General features: G+C 38.3%; 1 pseudogene; it reads left to right on the forward strand.

Annotated features, from left to right (window-relative positions):
• Positions 1–2,576: 2,576 nt before the first annotated feature.
• Positions 2,577–3,512, forward strand: LOC117693277 (proline-serine-threonine phosphatase-interacting protein 1 pseudogene; annotated as a pseudogene).
• The last annotated feature ends 4,262 nt before the right edge of the window (positions 3,513–7,774 follow it).

Genomic DNA, 7,774 nt, shown 5'->3' on the forward strand with positions numbered 1-7,774 from the left:
GAGTTAGTCATACTTGTAGATGACATATTGTCTTGTTTTTTTCTTATAACTTCTGTTCTTACAATGAAACCTGGGCTAAAGTTATGTTGTTGGTTTTGTCTTTTGATATGATATTTTAATTTAACTAACTGAATCCTAGAGGAGGGCTAGCAGGCTAGAGAATGATGGGGAGTCTTAAAGGAACTGAACTATGGGTATAGGTCTCTTACAAGTATCTTAAAAGTCATTAGGGAGAGTTTTGCACTGGGGGTATACTGAGGTGGACTGGACACTTTGTGGCCTGAGGATGTCAGAGATAAAGAAAGCTGTGGGGACCAGTATAGACGGTCTTCATCCTGAGACAGAGTGATAGGCTTAGTGGTTTAAGATGATCCTGAGTGTGTTGGCCTAGTGGAGTTTCTCTTATTAAGGTTGGCTATAGTGCTAGGTTCCTGGTTGGCTATATGTGCTAGGTTCCCTGGTGAAAGTCCTCAGTCAGAGTGGACAAAACCAAGAGTAACAATAGCTCATAGTTTATATATTTTACTAGGGCCATCCTCTTTGGCAAACTACCTCTTAAAGAGTGAGAAGAATGCTAAGCATTAAGTCCTTGTGAAAGCAGTAAGAGGCATTTTTAGCATAGGGATGAAAAGGAAAAGGACCTCTTGACACTATGATCTATATGAGTTTCTAGAAAGAACATAAAGACTTTGAGTCCACTTGGTAGAAGGAATGAGAAAGCCCAACTCAATAATGCAGTTGGCTTGGGGGTCTAGGAAAGGCAGCCAGGGATTTTGTCTGTCAGTAGATGAGGTAGAAGTAGAAGCTACCTAACATCAAGGTTGCTTTGGGTCCCAAGAAAGGAAAATAGGGTATAGATGAGCCTAGAAAGAATACAAAACATAGATTGACATGGTTAGCATAGTGTACTAGGAAATGCAGTGGAGTTTTACTGGCCTAGGCAGGAGGAAAGAAGGTTCTGTCCTGTACCATGATCAGCCAGGGTGCTTAGATGAATAAAGTTTTGTTCATAGAGAAACAAGAAACAACTCATGTCTTTGTAGGACTTGAATTCTATAGGATTATTTATACTTTATAAAAACAAAGAGGCAGGTGTTATCATCTGAAATAGCCTTAAGGTCACAATGCAGAATGATATAAGATGAAGACAGCTAAATTCACATATGTTATATGTTAGTCTTTTAAAGTAGATGGTCAGAAAGGTTTCTCTGGGAGACTGATATTTACACAAAGATACAACATATATAAAGATTGTGTAACTTGTTGAAAAAATAAATTTTTAAGAAAAAGGGACAGCAAATTCATAATCCTTAACAAGCAGAATTAGACGAGAATCCTAGGAGATGCCCATGAGGCTGGCAAAGCCTTTGTCTTCACTCAGATGCTGTTAAATTTGAGCTGAGTCTTAAAGTGATTGATTTTATCTTTGAAAAAATTAGTTATGGCTGTAACAATAGGACAATCTTAAGAAAAAAAAACCTCCTCACATGGATCATGGCAGGACATAGCAGGTTTTGTTATGGGTGCTAAGAAAGGCTTAGAACTGCCATTCAATTCCCAAGGTAGAAATACTATGATTTGCTAATAAATATAGAGCAATTAGAAGAGAAACGAAAGGAAAATATATAGCTTAGGTGTATAATTTGAATATCTTGAGTGTCCAGTGACAGAAGCATGTCTATGGACATGGAACAAAATAGGACAGGTATAACCTTTGTGGGAAGGCATCAGCTACATTAAGTATGAAGTGTCCTTCCAACACACAAGTAAAAAAGTTTGGAGAATCGGTTGGACACCGTCTGAAATAAATGTTTATCTGAGGCTACTGACAAAAAGTTGGATATGTCAGCATATCAACAGTTTATAAAAACACAAATCTGGGTAAATTATAAATTTATTTATATAAGTTTATGAAAACACAAATCTGGGTAAATCATAAAGTTTATACTTTCTGGTTTGGAGTTTTGAAATCATAATTGAATCTACTTCAGTAAAAATACTGCAGAAGGAATACCATGTATTTAGCTGAACATCTCTGAAGAACTCAGAAAATTACAGATAAATTTTCCAGGCCTTAGATTTTTTATCCACAGTGATAGCAAAATAGTGCAATATCATTCATATTAATGTTAAGCTATGTGTATAAATAAGGAAACAGTAACACACTTTTATTCTGTAAAGATGTTAGGGAAGCTGAACTCAAAAAAACATAGGGGCACATTATTCCTAGTTTGTTTTCATATTTAATATCTTTAGTATTGCCCATGTTTTAATCTGATTTAAACAAAGCAATGCTTCAATTTCATTTTCAGCAAACATGTAGACAAATATAAAATTATATTATATTTTATATGGTTTAAAAACATTAAAGACAAGTAACTAAGCATAATTGATATTATAGATGAATAAAAGAAATCATAGAAAATTAGTTTTAACATCTCTTCTTGGTACTATTTTGTCTTACAATATTTTTATCTCCCTTTTACTTCTTTAGATTGTACTAGAAAAAATGCCCCTACTGTATTTCGTCTATTTCAATAACTGCCTTCACCATTTACAGTATATTGAACTAGAAGATGTTTTTCTATGTATACCTACAGAGTAACTCTATCTTAGGAAGTGGTTATTACTACAAAAAGGCCATTCAGTCCAAGAAGGCATATGACTAGAAGTGCAGCGATGCAGACGATGCTGAGCAGGCCTTCGAGCTCGAGCGTGTGAGTGTCAACGGCCACCATAAGCAAGTAGAAAAGAGCCAGAACAAAGCCAAGCAGTGCAAGGAGTCAGCCGCAGAGGCAGAGCGAGTATACAGCAAAATATTGAGAGAGCGAGGATTGAATAGGAGCAGAAGCACTGGACCATCCGTGAGGCATTCCACTTGCAGGAGTTTTACCAGCTAACCATCCTCCGCAATGCCCTGTGGGTACACTGCAACCAGCTCTCCATGCAGTGTGTCAAGGATGCTGAGCTCTATGAGGAAGTCCGGCTGACACTTGAGGGCTGTGATGCGGAAGGTGACATCAATGGCTTCATCCAGTCCAAGAGCACTGGCAGAGAGCCCCCAGCTTCCATGCCTTATCAGAACTACTATGACCAGGAGGTTACCCCACTGACTGGCGGCCCTAGTGTCCAACCCTCCTGCGGTGTGATAAAGAGGTTCTCTGGGCTGCTACATGGAAGTCCCAAGGCCACACCTTCTCAAGCTCCTGCTGCTTCCACAGAGACTCTGGCTCCCACCCCTGAGTGGACGAGTTGGTCTACGCATCCCTCGAACTGCAGGCAACACAGGGGAATCTTAACTCATAAGCCCAGAACTCCGGACGCTCTACGACTACACCGTACAGAATTCTGACGAGCTGGATATTTCTGCAAGAGACATTCTGGTGGTCATCCTGGAAGAGGAGGATGGCTGGTGGACTGTGTAGCAAAATGGACAGCGTGGCGTGGTCCCTGGGTCATACTTGGAAAAGCTTAGAGGAAAGACCAGCAGTCAGCACATACTTTTGCCCTGACTGTGAGGTCAGGACTGTTCCCATCACTGCCCAAGCCTCACGGGGCCAGGACCAAGCCTGACTGTGCTGTGGGTAGGCTGGGTGCTGGCTACTCTCAATGAATTTCTACCAGAAGGAATAAAGGGGCACATTCTCCCTTTAAAAAAAAACAAACTCATCTCCTAAAATATTTTGATGAAATCTTAATTTGGCTTAATTTAGAAAGATAAACTACAGTTTAAATAACAAGTGAGGTTTTACAGAAAGCTGTAGAAATAGGGTACTATAATCTACCAAAGGAACCAACATAATATATTTCATATGTTACTTTATTTTCCCATGAAATAATGTAAGTCTAACTCATGTTGCAAAGTATGTATTTATATGCAAGCAAATGACATAAAACAGGACATTAAAGGGCTTAATGGAGCTGCCAGAAAGGAACTAAATGTTATGTAAGTAATTACTTAGCCGCAATGAAAAACTCACCAAACAGTATGTTAGATATTTCACTAATAAGAGAGCACTGAAGGAGAGATCAAAGCGAAGAGATCTCTCTTTGGAAGGATTCATACACCTATGTTTGCCGCAATGCACTAGCTACTTAGTACAATGTCCTCGGAAAGAGCTACACATTCTTTATCTGTGTAATAACACTTATTCAGCTATTTAGACATATGTGTGGAGTGAATTTAAACTCCAGAAAATTGGCCAGAATAGAAGAGTCAATGCCACAATAAATATGTAATTCTTTATTATGACTGGCTACACATTAGAATCAGCCATACCGAATGTGATTTCAGGAAATCCATGAATGGGGATTTTGGTTTAACTGGAGTTAGAATTAGAGTAATAATTGTTTGAGTAGAGGTAGGAATTGAGTTCTGGCTTTTCATTAGAATATTATTAGTTTTTTAATAATCATATTTCTTTCAAGCAAAAAAGGTGTAAGAAAAGAAATATGTTTCATATAAAATTGAAAATCACAGTTCCTGAACCAAGAGTGGAAAAAACTTACAATAGAGGTTATGTAATTTTTAAATTTAGATAAATCTACAAATTGATTAAAGACAATCATATGTGCCTGCTTTAGTGAAGTAGTTAAAATGATGTCACCTGAAGCTCTATTGTATATTTTAAAGAAATTCACATGGAAAACGAGCTTAAGAATTACAAATAATTGCCATTCAAAACACTTTTAAATTGTAATTTTATTCTACCTTCATAAATACTTACTCCCAGATAATTTGACTTGACCTAAGTGGTTTTGGATAGTGTTTTCTTACTGAAGATCAACTTCTATTTGAAGAACCTGGAAGGTAGACTGAATTGATAACCTACTTTATCCGTTAAATGAAGTTTAGTTATTTTCATAGGAGGCTAGAACTGCTATTTTGTTTTGTGCTCATCCAACGATACTGATAAAATTAATTGTTCTCTTTATCTAAACAGCCAAGGGCAAAATTATGCAATATGTATTGGCCTTTGGTGACCAGGATAGTCTTGTATTTGTTTCTTCACCTCATTGTTAACCAAGATTTAAAGTCACAAGATGGTGACGATGTGTTTAAGGACAGATAATTTCTTTTCTTGGGAAAAACAAATTCTCAGCCTTATATAATGGAAAGATCACCTGAACATATTAAAATATTAATCCTGAAACTACCTTTAACTAATACTTACTTTGTTCCTAAAAGTTGTTTTATAGACAAATTGGAAATTTAAAGATTATACATTATTTTACATGAGTTTATTAATTTGATTAACCCATTCTTTTAGTATAAGAAATGAAACATGTTTCTTTGGTTCTAATCAAATGCTATTTTATACTTTAAATTAAGTCTTCTCTCATATAATACACAACAATCCCAGTTTTCTGTCCTTCCACTCATTCTTCTTTCATCTCCCTCAGATCCACTGTTTCTCTGTTTCCCTTCAGAAAAAAAAAAAAAAAAAAAAAAAAAAAAAAAAAAAAAAAAACAAAAAAACAGGCCTCAAAGGGAGATCCACCAAACATGGCAAAACAAGACACAGTTAGAATAGGAACAAATTCTTTTTTTAAAAAAATATTGGTTATTTTGTTTACTTACATTTCTTTTTTTATGCTTTTCTTTTTTTTTCATTTTTTTATTGGATATTTTATTTATACTTCAGATGTCATTCCCCTGCCCCCTTAGGAAACGCCTATCTAATGCCCCCTTTTCCTTTTTGCATTTATACATTTTTTAAAAAAATGTTAATCAAAGGCTTTATAAGTTTAGTATTGCTCAATCAGAGGTGTAACCCAGTACCCAACCTAGATATATCAGCTATCTTTGACTGGTGGAGGTACGTGAATATCTGCCTCCCTGCTCCCCCCTCTTTCTCTCTCTCATCACCTAGCTTCTCCTCTCCTTCTTCTCCTCCTCTCCTTACTCCTTCTCTTCCTCTCAGTACTCCTCCCACCTTAGCTCCTCCTACATATCACCCTTCCTGTTAAAATAAAACTTTTCTCTCAAAATACAATTAGAGCATAATTATGCCAATTTGTACCAGTGAGGTACAAGATAGTCCTAATACCCAGTCCTTCATTTTGTTGACTAACCAGAACCTCTGTCATCTATCCTAACTAAAACACTTAGTTCTGAACCTGGCTTTTTCCTTGGCTTTAGAATGAATGTCAGCTGAAGACCATCCACTCAAATCTTTTCTCTCAAGGTAAATAGCCAGGATTGGCTATGAGTCTATAAGTTTTCAACCCCGTCAGAAATCCAGAATGACTGAGTATTGTGGGAAGCACAAAGCATAGCTTCTAAAACTTAGCCAATTTATAGAGACCTCTGAACATCTGGACACTCCCTCTACTATGTTATCCTCTTTCCCGGGTTCCTCTCCTAGAAACTCCATTCCATCCCTTGCCTCCACGAGGGTGCTCCCCCACCCACCTGCCCACTCCAGTCCCACTGTCCTAGCATTCCAAACGCTTGGACATCAAGCCTTTGCAGGACCAAGGGCCTCCCTTCCCTTTGATGCCAGACAAGGCCATCCTCTGCTACATATACAGCTGGAGCCATGAGTCCCTCCATGTGTACTCTTTGGTTGGTGGTTTGGTCCCTGGGAGCTCGGGGGCAGGGGGATCTGCTTGGTTGATATTGTTGTTCTTCCTATGGGATTGCAAACCCCTTCAGCTTCTTCAGTCCTTCCCTAACTCCTCTATAGGATTCCGGTGCTCAGTCAGATGGTTGGCTACAAGCATCCACATCTGCATCAGGAAGGCTCTGGCAGAACCTCTAAGGAGACATCCATATCAGGCTCCTGTCAGAAAGCACTTCTTAGCATCAACAATAATGTCTGGGTTTGGTGGCTGCATATAGGATAGATCCCCAGTTGAGGCAGTCGCTGGATGGCCTTTCCTTTAGTCTTTGCTCCATTCTTTGGTCCTGTATTTCCGTTAGACAGAAGCAATTGTGGGTTATAATTTTGGGAAGGGTGGATGGCCCCATCCCTCAATAGGGCTGTGCCTAAACTCTGGATATGGTCTCTACAGATTCTCTCTCCCCTTTGTTGAGTATTTCAGCTAATATCATTCCCATTGGGTCCTGGGAGCCTCTTGCTTTCTTGGCATCTGGGACTTTCTGTTGGCTACCCCGAGTTCCCCATTCTGCACTGCTATACACCTCTGTTCAATTTCCTTACCCTGTGTACATCTCCTCTGTCTCCTCTCATACCTGATCTTGCCCCCCCCCTTTTCCTCTTCCCCTCTTGTTTTTATCTCAAGTCTCTCCCACCCTCTACCTCTTGTGTTTATTTTTCCCCCTTCTAAATAGGACTGAGGCATCCACACTTTGGTCTTCCTTCTTCATGACCTTCATCTGAACAAATTCTTATATCAGAGCAAGGTGAGGCAATTCAGTATGAGGAAAAGAATCCTAAAAGCAGGCAAAAGATTCAGACACCTCCACTTCCACTGTTAGGAGTTCCACAAAACCCCAAGCTAAACAACCACAAAGTATATGCAGAGGACATAGCACAGACCCAAGAAGGCTCAGTGATTTCTGCATAAAGGCACTTTTCTACAATATACACTTAATAGTATAAAACTTTATTTTACAATTGTGACATAGCCTCCAGGATTTCACATCTGTTTATTGCAATAATGAACAGATGTTATTTACATTTTAGGCATACTTTAATTTATACCTACATACTCACATACATACATACAATCATACATATATATGCAACCTGAATACATGTATGCATAGGAACATACATGTATATTGTATATAAAGTTATATAGTGTA

Source organism: Arvicanthis niloticus, chromosome 1 (genome assembly GCF_011762505.2).
Source record: "Arvicanthis niloticus isolate mArvNil1 chromosome 1, mArvNil1.pat.X, whole genome shotgun sequence".
Taxonomy (NCBI): Eukaryota; Metazoa; Chordata; class Mammalia; order Rodentia; family Muridae; genus Arvicanthis; species Arvicanthis niloticus.